The following is a 7,631-nucleotide window of genomic DNA, read 5'->3' on the forward strand; positions in this document are numbered from 1 at the left end:
TATAGAAGAATGCCTTCACAGACTTTGAGAGAGACAAAATATACTTAAATTAGAACAGAAATACTAACTATAAAGGAAAAGATTGATAAATTAGACTTGATTAAAATTAAGACATTTTCATCAAATGACTCTGTTAAAATATCAAAAAAAAAGTCACAGAGCATGAGAAAATATTTGTAATACATATATATGACAAAGACCTCATATTCTTACTATATATAAAATTCCTACAAGTAAATTAAAAAAATTAAAATAAAAAAGACAGCCATAGAAAAATGGGTAAGAGATTTGAACAAACATTTCACAAAAGAGGATATCAATATAGCCATTAAGCATATAAAAAGATAATCAACTTCATTAGTCATCAGGGAGATACAAATTAAAACCACAATGAAATACTACAACAAACCCACCTGAAATACTAAAATTCAAATGATTAGTGACACTAGGTGCTGGTGACAATACTGAGAGACAAATAATCTCCTTCACTCATGTACAAAGTATAAATTAGCATATTCCTTTGGATAAATAATTCCACATCTACAGTACTGTGTATAGAATGTACAGAATTGTGTATATTTGTGTACCAAAAGATATATACAAGAATGTTTAGGGCTGCTGGATCTGACATGGCCCGGTTTGTGGGGGCTCCACTTCTTTCTTTCTTTCTTTCTTTATCATGAGTGCCTTCAAGTGTGTGTGCCCTCCACTACTTGGTGGGGAGGGGGGAGGGGGAAGGTATGGGGGGAAGGAGGAGTTTGAATCGGGGTCAAAACGTTGCATGACTCGTAGATGAGGGAATGCCAAGCTGTTGCCACAGTCCCCACGCCTGAGAAGCCCTTGTTCCCCAGGACAGAGCATCTGGTGCCAACAAGATGGCAGATGGGGAACTGAATGTGGACAGTCTTATCACCAGATTGTTAGAGGTGTAAGGATATTGTCCAGGAATTTTGTGCAGATGACTGAAGCAGAAGTTCAGGGCTTATGTATCAAATCTCGGGAAAACTTTCTCAGCCAGCCTATTATTTTGGAATTGGAAGGGCTACTGAAAATTTGTGGAGGTATTCATGGACAGTATACAGATTTGCTGTGAATATTTGAATACTCATGGAGGACTGTTACTAGACCTGCAATCTATGGAGAAGATTAGGAGAATTATGAGACCCACTGAAGTCCCTGATACAGGTTTTCTCTTTGATTTGTTGTGGTCTGACCCAGACAAAGAAGTTCAAGTTTGGGAAGAAAATGGTTGTAGTGTTTCCTTCACTTTTGGAGCTGTTGTCATTGGTAAGTTTCTGAATCATCATGATTTAGACTTGATTTGTCAAGCTCATCAGGTGGTAGAAGATGGATATGAAATATTTGCTAAGTGATCATTGGTAACCATATTTTCAGCCCCAAATTACTTTGGCGAGTTTGATACTGCTGGTGGAATGATAAGTATGGATGAAACTTTGATGTGTTCATTTTAGATATTGAAGTCACCTGAAAAGAAAGCTAAGAACCAATATGGTGGACTGAGTTCAGGACATCCTGTCACTCCACCTTGAACAGCTAATCCATTGAAGAAAAGGTGAAGAAAGGAACTCTGTAAAGAAACCATCAGATTTGTTAAGGACATACTTCATAATATGTAATGTGCACAGTAAAACCATCAAGCCATTTGACACCCTTTATGATCATCCACCAGGGGGCAGAAAACAGAAGCAAAAGGAACTACAACCCTGCAGCCTGCAGAAAGGAGACCACAAACACAGTAAGTTAGTCAAAATGAAATGAAAGAGAAATATGTTTCAGACGAAGGAGCATGGTAAAAATCCACAAGACCAAATAAATGAAGGGGAAATAGGCAATCTACTGGAAAAATAATTTACAGTAATGATACTAAAGATGACCTAAGATCTCAGAAATAGAATAGAGGCACAGATTGAGAAGATACATGAAATGTTTAACAAGGGCCTAGAAGAAATAAAGAACAATCAGTGATGAACAACACAATAACTGAAATGATAAATACACTAGAAGGAACAAATAGCATAATAACTGAGGCAGAAGAATGGATAAGTGAGATGGAAGATAGAATGGTGGATATAGCTGCCATGGAGCAGAACAAATAAAAAGAGAATGAAAGACATGAGAACAGTCTCAGAGACTTCTGGGACAACGTTAAATACAAAAACATTCGAATTATAAGGGTCTGAGGAGAAGAGAAAGAGAAAGAGTCTGAGAAAATATTTGAAGAGATTATAGTTGAAAACTTCCTTAACATGGGGAAGGAAATCAACACCCAATTCCAGGAAGCACAGAGAATACCATACGGGATAAACCCAAGGAGATACACTCTGAGACACATATTAATAAAACTAACAAAAATTAAATACAAAGAAAATGTATTAAAAGCAGCAAGGGGAAAGCAACAAACAATATACAATGAAATACCCATAAGCGTACCAGCTGATTTTTCAGCAGAAACTCTGCAAGCCAGAAGAGAGTGGCGGGATATATTTAAAGTCATGAAAGGGAAAAAAAGTAAAACCAAGAATACTCTATCCAGCAAGGATCTCATTCAGATTCAACAGAGAAATCAAAAGCTTAACAGACAAGCAAAACCTAAGAGAATTCAGCACCACCAAACCAACTTTCAACAAACGCTAAAGGAACTTCTCTAGGTGGGAAACACAGGAGAAGAAAAACACCTACAAAAACAAACACAAAACAATTAAGAAAATGGTAATAGGAACATAAATATCAATAATTACTTTAAATATAAATGGATTAAATGCTCCAAGTAAATGACACAGACTGGCTGAATTGATACAAAAACAAGACCTGTATATATGCTGTCTAAAAGACACCCACTTCAGACCTCAGGACACATACAGATTGAAAGTGAGGGGATGGAAAAAGATATTCCATGCAAATGGAAATCAAAAGAAAGCTGGAGTAGCAATACTCATATCAGAAAAAATAGACTTTTAAATAAAGACTATTAAAAGATACAAGAAAGGACACAACAAAATGATCAAGGAATCAATACAAGAAAAAGATGTAAAAATTGTAAATATTTATGCACCAAAAATACATAAGGCAAATGCTAACAGCCATAAAAGGGGAAATCAACAGTAACACAGTAATATTGGGGGACTTTAACACTCCTTACACTAATGGATAGATCATACAGACAGAAAATTAATAAAGAAACACAGGCCTTAAATTATTCATTAGACAAGACAGAATTAACTGATATTTATAGGACATTCCATCCAAAAGAAGCAGAATACACTTTCTTCTCAAGTACACACAGAAAATATTCCAGGACAGGTCACATATTGGGTAACAAATCAAGCCTTGGTAAATTTAATGAAACTTAAATCATAGCAAGCATCTTTCTGACCACAACACTATGAGATTAGAAATCAATTACAGGAACAAAAATGTAAAAAGCACAAACACATGGAGGCTAAACAATAAGCTTCTAAATAACCAAGAGATCACTGAACAAATCAAAAAGGAAATAAAAAAATACCTGGAAACAAATGACAATGAAAACACCATGACCAAAACCTATGGGATGCAACAAAAACAGGTCTAAGAAGGTAGTTCATAGCAATATGACACTGCTTCAAGAAACAAGAAAAATCTCAAATAAACAACCTAACCATACACCTAAAGCAAATGGAGAAAGAAGAAGAACAACAACAAAATAACCTAGTAAAGAAAACATAAAGATCAGAGCAGAAATAAATGAAATAGAAATTAAGGAAACAATAGCAAAGATCAATGAAACTAAAAGCTGGCTCTTTGAGAAGATAAACAAATTCATCAACCTTCAGCCAGACTCATCAAGAAAAAAAGAGAGAGAACTCAAGTCAACAAAATTAGAAATTAAAACGAAGTTACAACTGACATTGCAGAAATACAAAGGATCATAAGAGACTAATACAAGCAACTTATGTCAATAAAATGGCCAACCTGGAAGAAATGGACACATTCTTTGAAAAGTACATCCTTCCAATACTGAACCAGGAAGAAATAGAAAATATGAACAGACCAATCACAAGTAATGAAATTGAAACTGTGATTAAAAATCTTCCAACAAACAAAAATCCAGGACCAAATGGCATCACAGGAGAATTCTATCGAACATTTAGGGAAGGGCTGACAACTAAACTTCTCAAACTCTTCCAAAAATTTGCAGAAGAAGGAACACTCCCAAGCTCATTCTATGAGGCCACCATCACCCTGATTCCAAAACCAGACAGAGATATCACAAAAAAAGAAAATTCAAAGCCAATATCACTGATGAACATAGACACAAAAATTCTGGACAAAATACTAGGAAACAGAAACCAACAACAAATTAAAAGGATCATACATCATGATCAAGTGGGATTTATCCCAAAGATTCAAGGATTCTTCAATATATGCAAATAAATCAATGTGATACACCATATTAAGAATTAAAGAATAAAAACCATATGATCATTTCAATAGATGCAGAAAAAGCTTTTGACAAAATTCAACACCCATTTCTGACAAAAACCCTCTAGAAAGTGGGCACATAGGGAACATATCTCAACATAATAAAGCCCATATATGACAAACACACAGCAAACACCATTCTCAATTGTGAAAAACTAAAAGCATTTCCTCTAAGATCAGGAAAAAGACAAGGCTGTCCACTCTCACCACTATTATTCAAAATGGCTTTGGAAGTCCTAGCCACAGCAATCAGAGAAGAAAATTAAATAAAAGGAATCCAAACTGGAAAAGAAATAAAGCTGTCATTGTTTGCAGATGACATGATACTATACATAAAAAATCCTAAAGATGCCACCAGAAAACTACTAGACCTAATAATTGAATTTAGTAAAGTTGCAGGCCACAAAATTAATACACAATAATCTCTTGCATTCCTATACACTAATGATGAAAGATCAGAAAGAGAAATTAAGGAAACAATCCCATTTACCATTGTAAGAAAAAGAATAAAATATCTGGGAATAAACCTACCTAAGGGGGCAAAAGACCTGTATGCAGAAAACTATAAGATGCTAAGGAAAGAACTTAAAGATGTCACAAACAGAGATATATCATGTCCTTGGATTGGAAGAATCAATATTGTGAAAGTGACTATATTACCCAAAGCAATCTACAGATTCATTGCAATCCCTGTCAAATTACCAATGGCATTATTCACAGAAGTAGAAAAAAAAATTTACAATTTGTATGGAAACACAAAAGACCCTGAATAGCCAAAGAAATCTTGAGAAAGAAAAATGGAGCTGGAGGAATCAGGCTTCCTGACTTCAGACTATACTACAAAGCTACAGTAATAAAGACAGTCTGACACAAGCACAAAAACAGAAATATAGATCAATGGAACAAGATAGAAAGCCCAGAGATAAACCCACACACCTATGGTCACCTAATCTATGACAAAGAAGGCAAGAATATACAATGGAGAAAAGACAGTCTCTTCAATAAGCAGTTCTGGAAAAACTGGACAGCTACATGTAAAAGAATGAAAGTAGAACACTCACTAACACCATACACAAAAATAAACTCAAAATGGATTTAAGACACAAATGTAAGACCAGACACTATAAAACTCCTAGAGGACAACATAGGTAGATCATTCTTTGACATAAATCCATCAAGATCTATTTTGACCCACCTCCTAGAGTAATGAAAATAAAAATAAACAAATGGAACATAATTATACTTAAAACATTTTGCACACCCAAGGAAGCCATAAACGAGGTAAAAAAGCAACACTCAGAATAGGAGAAAATATTTTCAAACGAAGCAACTGACAAGGAATTATTTTCCCAAATATACAAACAGCTCATGCAGCTCAATATTAAAAAAACAAAAAACCTAATGAAAAAATGGGCAGAAGACCTAAATAGACATTTCCCCAAAGAAGACATACAGATGGCCAACAAACACATGAAAGGATGCTCAACATCACTGATCATTAGAGGAATGTAAATCAAAACTACAATGAGGTATCACCTCACACTGGTCAGAATGGCCATCATCAAAAAATCTAAAAACAATAAATGCTGGAGAGGGTGTGGAGAAAAGGGAACCCTCTGCCACTGTAGGTGGGAATTTAAATTGATACAGTCACTATGGAGAACAGTATAGAGGTTCCTTAAAAAACTGAAAATAAACTGCCATATGACCCAGCAATCCCACTCCTAGGCATATACCCAAAGAAAACCATACTTAGAAAAGATGTATGCACCCCAGTGTTCATTGCAGCACTATTTACAATAGTCAGGACTTGGAGGCAGCCTAAATATCCATCAACAGAGGAATCAATAATGATATGGTACATATATAGAATCGAAAATTACTCAGTCATATAAAGGAAAGAAATTCTGTCTTTTGCAGAGATGTGGATGCACCTAGAGACTGTCATACAGTGAAGTCAGAAAAAGAAAAAGAAATATTGTATATTAACACATATATGTGCAATCTGGAAAATGCTATAGATGATCTTATTTGCATAGCAGAAATAGAGACACAGACATAGTGAGCAAACGTATGGATACCAAGGTGGAAAGGGGGGGTGGGATGAATTTGGAGATTAGGTTTGACATATATACGCTACTGTGTATAAAATAGATAACTAATGAGAACTTATCATATAGCACAGGGAACTCTACTCAGTGCTCTGTGTTGACCTAAGTGGGAAGGAAATCTAGAAAAAAGGGGATATATGTATAGTTATAGCTTATTCACTTTGCTGTATAGCAGAAACTGACACAGCAGCATAAAACAACTATACTCCCTTTCTGCCCCTCCTTGTTATTAATCTCCCACTTTGTCAAAGAAAACCACTTTCCTGATTTCTAGCCTCATTTTTTTTATGGATTGTGAATTTTATGTACATAGAAGCATGCAGTATGTACTGTTTTGTGTTTGCCTTCTTTTGCTTAATATTATGTTTGTGAGATTCATCCACACTTTTGAATATAGCTTTAGTTATTTGTTTTCATTTCTATAGAGTATTTCTTCTTATAACAGTAATGCAATGTATTAATTTATTTGAATGGCTTTGAATATTTTGCTATTATGAAAACTGTCTTTATGAACATTCTTTTTTTTCCTTTGGCGTATAGTTGCTTTACAATTTATTTAATGAAATAAATTTTGTTAAACACGTTAACCAAACAGGGGATGAATGCAAATGTACACTTATCTGATTATTTCCTAAAATTCCTACATCTTTAAATTTTTTTTTCTTCCAGTTTTGCTAATATAATTGACATACAGCTCTGTGCAAGTTCAAGTTCTACAGAATAAAGATTTGAAAAATTTTATTTCATGATGTGGATAGTTGTCTTGTGAGAGTATTTACTTGGTGAAAATACATTAAACTAAGCAATCATGATTTATGCACTTTTTCTGAAAGCATGTTGTACTTAAATAAAATAATCATTTTCAAATATATAATACATGGAGTAAGGATAGCAGTTTTCTTGTTGGAAGGGAGAACAAATGGTGCTTCTGGGATGCTTAGCAGTGTTCTGTTTCCTTATTTAGGTGCTTGTTACATAGGTATGTTCAGTTTATGGAAATTTATTGTATTTTAAGCATTAAAAATGATTGCAATCACA

General features: G+C 34.4%; 1 pseudogene; it reads left to right on the top strand.

The window, feature by feature from the left end:
- The first annotated feature begins 1,067 nt into the window (after window positions 1-1,067).
- Window positions 1,068-1,577, top strand: LOC132481625 (serine/threonine-protein phosphatase PP1-beta catalytic subunit-like; annotated as a pseudogene).
- The last annotated feature ends 6,054 nt before the right edge of the window (window positions 1,578-7,631 follow it).

The sequence above is a fragment of the Mesoplodon densirostris genome, chromosome X (assembly GCF_025265405.1).
Source record: "Mesoplodon densirostris isolate mMesDen1 chromosome X, mMesDen1 primary haplotype, whole genome shotgun sequence".
NCBI classification, from domain to species: Eukaryota; Metazoa; Chordata; class Mammalia; order Artiodactyla; family Ziphiidae; genus Mesoplodon; species Mesoplodon densirostris.